This window comes from Cryptomeria japonica, chromosome 2 (genome assembly GCF_030272615.1).
Source record: "Cryptomeria japonica chromosome 2, Sugi_1.0, whole genome shotgun sequence".
In the NCBI taxonomy this organism is placed as follows: domain Eukaryota; kingdom Viridiplantae; phylum Streptophyta; class Pinopsida; order Cupressales; family Cupressaceae; genus Cryptomeria; species Cryptomeria japonica.
Genome location: NC_081406.1, coordinates 268047328 through 268057157, shown reverse-complemented (window position 1 = coordinate 268057157; position 9830 = coordinate 268047328). Strand labels below are relative to the sequence as shown.

At 33.6% G+C, this 9830-nt stretch overlaps 1 pseudogene; it reads right to left on the bottom strand.

Annotated features, from left to right (window-relative positions):
- Nucleotides 1–3400: 3400 nt before the first annotated feature.
- LOC131056057 (putative multidrug resistance protein) lies at nt 3401–6555 on the bottom strand (annotated as a pseudogene).
- Nucleotides 6556–9830: the final 3275 nt, after the last annotated feature.

Sequence of the window (9830 nt, the reverse complement as noted above, 5' to 3'; positions counted from 1 at the left end):
GATATGTACATATTGGATTTGTTCAAACAGCTTTATAAACTTTTAATTAAATGTAATTGAACAATGTAAAGGCCTACATTGCAATTTATAAATTTTGGTTATTGTCAAACATAAAGATGTTATTAGAATGATTTTTTTGTATAAAAAATATTGTAATGTAAATTCTAATCATCATTCTTCACAACAAATATTTAGATATCAGAATATATATAAAACAAACTTTGAATTCAACATTCTTATTTTGAAAATCATATAAGTTCACTCATATATAACAAGGAGTGCACATAGCATGTCATTTATCATAAGATGTTTAGACATGTGATTAATATTGGTTAATGGCACATGGAACTATAAATATTTAATTTAGATAAAAAAGTGTAAAAGTTACATTTGTCACACAAAATTAGAAAATATTGTCCTTCCTATCAACACTATTACAACAACATTTGTAACAAATTTAGTCATGGATACAATATGTAAATAGTTTGTAAACATTTGCCAAAAAAAAAATCATAAACATTTGTTGTCATAACTAGACAATTTTTAAATACTTCCATATAAGACATGCCCTCCTATCACCACTTGTCCTATCCAACACTATCATAGTTTTAATCATTGGTGTGTGACAATGATGTTTGTAACACCTTTCCATTATCACTATCATAAAGAATAGCCCACGCTTTGATTGTCACATTAGACTTTGTAGCATACAAGTTAGGTATCTTTTAGTAAATGTATGTCAACTTGAATGATGACATGATGTGATGCGCCTTTAATTGGATGGAGTAATTGAACCAATAAGGGATGTTCAATTCCTCTATACAAATAAGAAAATTCTATGGAAGATGCCTCCAAAAATTGGACAACCAACTGAATGCACATGCATGTGCATTATGTGGTATCTTACCTATTTCAAAATAGTTATTAGCTTTCACATTTTTACTATACCAAAAAAATATATGTTGCCAAAATTAAAAAAAAACACATATATGCTACCAAACATTACCCAAATGTTTATTATCATAAGCTTTTAGATTTTGAACCTTTGATTAAGATAAGAGACAAAGGCAAGTCCAAGTCAAAGGAAAGGTCCAAAACTATTGGAAAATCCATATAGAGTTTTAGAACCATGGAGTACAAATATTAAGGAAAGATTTATTGATTCTTCTAACAAATCCTCAAACAATGATGAAGTTATTAGTGATACTTTTATTTCTATCAACATTATTGGAGATGATTCTTTGGTAATTGATATTTTTATTTCTGTCAACATTATTGGAGATGATTCTTTGGTAATTAAATTAGGTGTCTTATTTCATATGAGTTCTTAAAAAGTGTAGTATTTGGAGTACAAGAAGTGTGATAAGTGCTAGGTTTTCTTTTGTAATAACAAATAACTCAAACAATTTGTTTAGGGAAAGGTAAATATTAGAATTACTAAAGTAAGAATGAAGTATCTCTTACATAAATGACATTAGTCTCCATATCACCTTAAGTGAGAAGATTGGTAAACTAGTAAAAGGTAACTTGGGTGTTAGAAAAATGAATTTGATGTGGAAGTCTCTTTAACTTAAAATCATCAACTCTATGTAATTTATTAAATGTAATTAAGTATGCTAAATTATGTATGATATGGAACCATACATTGGGTCATATTGATGAAAAGGGTTTAAAAATCTTGATTAATAAATACATGGTTAGTGGTATTTAAGATTTTTGTATGCATTTAAAATTTTATAAACATAATGTGTCTGGTAAACACAATACAATTAAATTTTCTTCTAATAATACTTAAGGCGAGATTTTTTCTAATTGTTTCATATTGACGTGATTAGTCTTGTGGATTTTTACAAATGTGGAAGTATTTTCTGAAGTACAAGTTTATGGTTTTGTATACATTTAAGAAATTGAATGCACTTATAAAAAAAAGATATAAAGAAAAATTAAATTTTAAGTCCAAACAATGGAGTAGAATATTGCTTTGATGGATTGGATGGATTTGATGAATGTGGTAGATGAAAGAATCAAAAAAACTTTAATGCATGGAGCTAGAAATATCTTAAAAAAATGTAAAAGAATAAAATTTTGGGATTGAGTGGTTGTACTGTTGAAGATAAAACATCATATGTAATGTGTATAGGGAAAAAACCTATCCTTTCACATCCAATGATATTTGGTTGTAAGGCATTTGATTATTCACGTGCGTAAAGAAAATCAAGCTAAGATAAATTTTGAATTTGAAAAATACATTTTCATATAATAATGTTAAGATGTAAAATTGTATAAGATTTTCAAAATCCTTTAAATTTGAAATTATGTATTCAAATTATTTTTACAAGGAACTAAAATTTGCTCTAGGAAAGTTCTGTAGTCAAACAAATCACAAAGCAATAAGATGTATCTTGAGAATAAACAAATGAAAGAAGATAAATCAACAAATGAATAGGATCATGGATAAGAGTAGGATGTGAGGATGCAGATGAGGAACATATGAAACACATATTAGATTCAAATTTTGAATAAGAAGATGAATACAATTCCAAGTCTTATTCACACCAGTTATATGGACAAAAATAACCCAATAGATATAGTCCACCAAATTATTGTTATATTTTTATTTTATCTTTCATAAGTGATGAACCAAAATCCATAAAGGAGTCTTATCTTCTTTAAAAGAAAACAAATAAGTCTTGAAAAAAAGGTCCTAATGGAACATATGTAAGCTCAAGATGGATCCCCTATTGAGTGGTTGATGTGTGTTTGACAAGAAGCATAAACAAGGCACATGAACTATGTGTTTTATCCTACTAATTTTCTTTGATGACAGTCCTCAAAAAATAGCAGAAGCGAGAAAACAGGCTCGCATACTGTTTTGGTAGGATTGTTTGTTAATAAACTTGATAAATTATATAAAAAATTATTTGCTCTAAATATGATGTGGTTTTTAGTTGTCAACAGGTTGGCACTCCAATTCTAATGGAGGGAGTAGAGTTTGCACTGGAAAGAAACCCATTTTAATAATATAAGGTTCCTATATCTATCTAACTATATACTCGTGTGCAAGGAGACAATCCTTAATTCTATAAAGAAACCCATTTTAATAATATAACCTATATCTATCTAACTACACTCATGTACAAGTAGACAATGCATTGCAAGTTGCAAAGCTTATAGTGCTAGCTATTGTTTAAAATATGAAGCGAGTCACGGACTACTCTATTAGTTAAAAATGCTGTCACATGATTTCTTAGTGAAATAAACAATAAATAATATGTCTCCTAAACATACAAACTTAAATATTTTTTCTATCAGTATAACCCTTGCATCCCTTCTGATGCAAATACTAGTTTTGTAAACTGTAATTAGATAACTAAAAACACGAAAAACAATAAACTTCACCTAGCAAATAAAAGTTCAACTCAAAGCAACTGCTGATATCCAACCATAACTGCAAATCGTAGGGAGCATAACAAATACCAATTATCAGCAGATTCAAACATATTAGGAATGAGTGATTAATGTCATGAAATGAAATGAGCGTCCAGGTTCTCAAGATCATGCAAAAGTTTGGACAATCCTTGCAAATTCAAGCTAGTGGTAAAAAGAATCGTTCAGTAACAGAGGATACATAGTTAGAGGAACCTATGGTTTGGGCGAAATACTATCAAGGTTTTGCCACTGAATTGGCCTTATGATCTTTTGACCTCTCCCAGTGGTATCATAGAAACCATCTCTCCTTGTACTCCGAGTACCTATAACCAACAACCTTGCACCATCCACCAGTCAAAGATTAGTCCAATTAGTCGAAAAAATAATTCATGCATTAATCTTGATAGATAACGGATGTAGTAATAACTTTCATTAATAGTAAACATTAACAGTTCATAACCAGAACCAGACACATGCACACAATCCGATAATGTTTTGTGAATACAATTTCAACCCTAGCAAGTTACAACGGAATTAGGGGTTTTATAAGGAAAGGAAGGGGTCGCGACTTTAGTCCATAGAAAATTTGGAAACAATACTATCATCAGAAAGGTTCTTTTTTTCTCTGAACATTACCGCACGGTTAATAGATACAGACAATCTGTTTTGGTGTAAGCAACAAAAGCCATTTTCAAGACGATCTGGGATCAGCGTGTTCTTGGAGTTTGATAAGTCTAAAGTACTCACTGTTTTCACCTCTACTAATCAACACAGTATGACTGCCCTGCTCAATAAGCTTTCCATCCTCAATCACCGCTATGTAGTCAGAGTTTTGAATTGTGCTCAATCTATGATGCAGGAGCATCCCGGGTTGATTGGCAATCCTGCCTCATCCTAAAACATTTTGAGTTTACTTTCTCAATTTTAGTTTATTTTCAGTTTAGGTTAGCTTCTCTGTTCAGCTGTGATAAGCAAGTTAAATGTAACTTCAGCTCTCCAATGATCATGGTCATCCATCAAATATAAATTTCATCATGAATTTTGTTAGATGTTGTAGCAACTACCCCTGGTAAACAAGAATGAAAAATGTGGAAGCATGGACGTGGCACGTGAACTGTTTGACAGAATGTCTCAATGAGACGGTGACTCATAATGATTAAGGATAGGCACAAAGGGCTTTAGAAGCTTTCAAGCAAATGAACTGGTCGGCGTTAAGCCAAATTCCACAACGTTTGCCAGCAAAATGAGAATTTTGGAACAGGTGGGTTTTCTAACATCGAAGCCATTCAACTTCCATTCTGAAGAAAGGAATTGAAACGCCTCAGGGGAATTGTAAAAGACAAAATGAAATACCATGAGAAGTTTAAGAGCGACGAAGACATATGAAGCCAAAACGGCAGAAACAAAGGAGTTATGGTAAGAGCTGCGTATTGGTGGAAGACATAAGGATATCAAAAGAAAATGAAATCAATAGCAGTTGGTAAAAATGCAATATATAAAGGAAGACACGATCCAAGAAGGGAGGGGGCAGGGGGCTGCATTTGGAGAGAAATAGATGTAGGGGAAACATTGTGTGGGGTTGCGCTAAACAGAAGGCATTTCATAGGAGAAATGACCCATTGAATTGAGAAGGCTGCGTTGGGCAACTGTAGAAGATCAACGATGAAGAAAATTGGGGTTTTGATTCATAGAGCAGAAAGTGAGAAGCCTATGAAGTGGAATCTGTTTTGTAGATCTGATGCAATCTAATTGTAAATTTAAGGACAGAGAGTATCTATATCAATTTGTGTTTTGTAATTTTGTAATTTTGAGTTTGTATGCAAAGGGGAGTACCTTCTTTCTTGCATCAATCTATGAGCTGACTATGCTTGTTCTCCCCACCATAGCTCGATCTAGAGCTTCCCGAACCACTTTCTCTGATTGAACATCCAATGCACTAGTTGCCTCATCCAGAAGTAAGATACTTGGATTTTTTATTATTGCCCTTGCTATGGCTATCCTTTGCTTCTGCCCACCAGACAACTGCAGTCCTCTATCACCTATATTTGTATCATATCCATTCTCCAAATGACTGAAACAATATTAATTACAATACATCTGTTGTCAAAAACAAAAATAATGTTTAAATTACAGTATTTCACTCACCATATAAATCCATGGGCATTAGCAGCTGTTGCGGCTTCAATCACCTCTGCCTCGGTTGCATCTTCCTTACCCTACAGAATGTTATCTTGAATACTCCCTGTAAACAAAGTCAGCTCTTGCCCTACCAGACCTATAAAACGTCTCGCGTGCCTCAAATTGAATGCTTTAATGTCTTTATTATCTATTAAAACAAGCCCTTTGATAGGATCATAGAATCTCTCCAAGAGTCCAACAATGGTGGACTTTCCACACTCGCTTTTGCCAACCAGAGCCACACTGCTCGCTGCTTTGATTTTGAGGCAGAAATCTTTCAATACAATGACATTGGGACGAGCAGGATAAAAAAAATCTACATTTTGTAACAAACATTGCCATCAATTTTATTGGTTAAGTCCTCCAATATCATCTAGACTTATCAAACTATTTCTGCCCAAAATCACAAATATAGATTTCACAACATCTGCGCCCTTACCTATGTCTGAAGTCATGCTTCCAGCATCTGCTATAATCCGTGCAGTTCTTCCCAAAATCGCCATGCAGGTTAAAAATGCATGAAAACTTAAATAGCCTTGTAGTCTAAGTTTCCCTCCATACCAAAATCCCAAAACCCCTTGAGATGTATGAAAAGATTCAGATGTACCAAGAACCAATCCTACATACCATGATTGCATCTTGATCTCTTTATGAGGCTCTTCTTGAGTGATTTCAAAGAGGTGGAGAATTATTTCCTCAGCACAGAATGCTGCAATGGTTTTGTGGTTAACAACACATTTTGCGGCCACCTGGCTAGTCTGATTCTGTGCTTTGATAGACTTCCTTGAAAGACGCTTGAGTATAACTCTTTTCGTGTAGCAGCAGTAAATCCACACAAGTTGTATTGCAATTAATACAATGGCAAAATGCCAAGTGAGAACTAGTGAAACAATGCATGCTATAACCACTCATGATAGACTTTGCACCATAAGTGACAAGCGATCTCCCACCAAGGATCTCATCTGCATAACAAAAGAGGAATTCAATCAAGAATACTATATCTATTCTCATCTGTATTGATTCTGTTATAATTTATTAATGCAAGACTTACCATATTAGCTTCCTCTGATAGCCTGGAACAAACAACTCACTTGAATTTTCTTTCATATCAAACCATCCTACTTCAAAGGTAAAAATTTTTGACAACATTTTCAGTTTTTCCCTTTTGGTTAAGAACTATCCCATGACTGCAAAGTTATAATGTTCTATCACATTTGCTAGAAGGGACCACACTATAAATGCCACAAAAACAATTAAACAACTCTTTTTTTGTCCCTTATTTCATCGTGATTATCCAAAAATAGGACTGATATCATGCTCACCGTAGCAATAGAGTAAGATGGATTCAGAGCTCCGTATCCAATGGCACCAAGGCACCCTTGTGCAGCATTCTTTCATTCTAGATAATTCATTGCAAGCACTAGGCAGAAGGATGGAGTTCGAATTTTATATGAAAATTCCATTTTATTCTTCTTTTTCTAACGCAGAAGACGAACTCCCACATTGGTTTGAAATATTTGAGATGTTCTCGAGGTCCTGGCTACTTTCTCTCAAAATTGGTTCAGAGCTATTCTTGTCAATTGTTCGTTCTTTGACCATTTGTTGTTGTTAGAACAGCTTATGAATGAGAGTGAACTACAAACAATGCAAGTGATAGGATATGGGCATTTTTTTTTGGGTAATGGAAAGATACAGAGAAAATACTATTTAAGATCAGATAGTACATCAAGCAGAGTATTGTCTCTCTTTTGTTTTCTGATTTCTCATTGAATTAAGTAGGGAGCTCTGCCGGGTAGACAACAACCAAGTCCTGAAAGAAAATTGCATATTCTCATTCCGAGAGGTACTTTCTCCTCTTCATATACAGAACTACCCTATTTCTGTAAACTTTGTTTTCAGACAAACTAAATATTTAGCAAAAGATCAAATATTGTGTGTTTTTTTAATGTTGGACATGAAAGGAAATGAAAGGAAAGGGTCTTTTATAGTCCACGATGCTAGCCATTGTGTATGGGTCCATAGATGGGTTAGAGCAGTATGGGACTACCTCGTACTCCTTGCAGGAGGTACCTAACTGCACTACAAATGAGGCGTACATACCTTGCCCCCTTATGCGATTTGAACTTGTGGCCTCTCTTTCAAGAGCATAAGTTCTCCACCACTATGATGTTTCCCTATTCACTGCTCTTTTTAAATAATGTATATATTTAATTTTTTGAAATTAAATATATTTATAAGGTGAATGTATTGTTGTAATTTTAAAGTATTATGGGATTCCCAACTTCTCAACAAAACAACATTAACTAAAATTTATGAGACGACCAGTTTCAGAGCTTAAACTTTTAAATTAAACTATACTACTAAATTTCCTAGAGCCGCTTAAAAATATTCTAAAAAATTCTCTACACCCACAATTTTTTTCTTAAAGCGCCCTACATGGGACCCCACCCAAATGCAATAGGATTTTAAACACCCAAAAAATACCTGTGTATCGTATCCCTGTGGTAGCTGAGTGATAAAATTGTGGGCATTAGCAGCATTTGCAACAATGGTGATTTCATCCATTGTAGCATTCTGTTTGACAAACATTATTGTCGTGTGTGTGAAGTAGGGTACTTGCAGCTGCAACATAAACACTCAATAGATCATTACAAGCATGGTTAGCAAATTGAAATCAAACGAAATATACACCATGACAAAGTGACCTATCGCCTCTTAAGAGAAGCAAGTATGGATTTCCTCTCATATCTGGATAAGCAATCCCAGTGACTTGACTACACCTAGACGAAGGATTTAAAATGATGATGATATGCAAGTTAGATGAGATTGATTATGCTAGATTGATCAAAGAGTCCAATTAAGCTAATGATATGCATGATTAAGCTATGATGATGATGCAATTAAGCTAGAAAAGAGATTGATTAAGCCACATGATTCAACAATTATGCTAGAAAATGATCAAATTAAACTAGACCTAAGATGCAATTGCCTATAATAACAATGCTCAAATGATATGCTAGAATGGATATGCCTATAGTAACAATCTTTGTTGTCCAAAATGGAGGATATTTATAGCATTTCCAAGGCAAGAGGTGAGGTGGCAGGAATCAACGGTCAAGATTGAGTCTGAAGATATCAAGGGTGAAATTGGAGGAGGTTGGAGGAAGGGACACTTGTCATCTATGTGGTGACAAGTGTCAAGGAGCCTTGCTCATGAGTGGGCAAGTGTCCAAGGGAGGAGACATGTGGCCAAAGTGCCATGTGTCTCAAGGGGAGAATATCCAACCCATAGGAGGTTAAGATAAGGAGGTTAGGATGTGCAAGATAGGATAGGGTTAGCTAAACCCAAGGTTAGGTGGAATAGGTTAAGCTAAGGGATGGTTAGGTTAGGTGGTTAGAAGTTAGGAGGCATGTGGGTAATTTAAATTTAAAAATTCAAATAATAAAAAAAGGCTAATTAACTTTCAACAACTCATAAATTGATTTGTTTTAATTAATTAGGAGATTAGAATAAATGAATTAAATGGGGGTAAGATTAATTAATTCAGATTAATTAATCAAAGGGGACCATTGAAATGAACCTATTAAATAAATCCTTAGATTTATTAATAAGTAGATGAAAGGGATTTAATCAAATTGCTAATGGATTCAATTAAATTAGGAAGGGGGATTAATTAAATAATTGCTCATTTAATTAATTATCTTTAGACTATTTTTAGGTGTATACATTTTGCCCCTCTTTGAAGCGAGGTGTGATGACACGTTGATTCAAAGAATAATCTCATTTTGATGATGATATTGGTTCGATTGTATGCCCCTTACATTGATTGATAAATTGTAGTACGATGATGCCCCCTCAGGGGATCAATTGAGATAATTGACCTTTGGAGTGTTTGGATATTTGTGAAATTGATGTCCTGATTAGAAATAATTTGATTTCCGCATCGTTGATTGATGAAAGTGCGAGTTCTTCATTCATGATGATGTGGTTCTAGATGTGATGATTGAGAAAGCTTGATTGAATTCGACAAGATTGATTAAATTGATAAGATCGAGATTTAGTCTGGTTTCAGGAATGACACCTCCTGTATAAGACAAAGATGATCAAAGCATCTGGTTTCAGGAATGATATATCACTTTTGGATTTAAAATACAAACTTTTTTTTTTTTTTTGGATAAGCTATTTAAATGATTGAATGAATATTATAAAAGGATAAAATAAT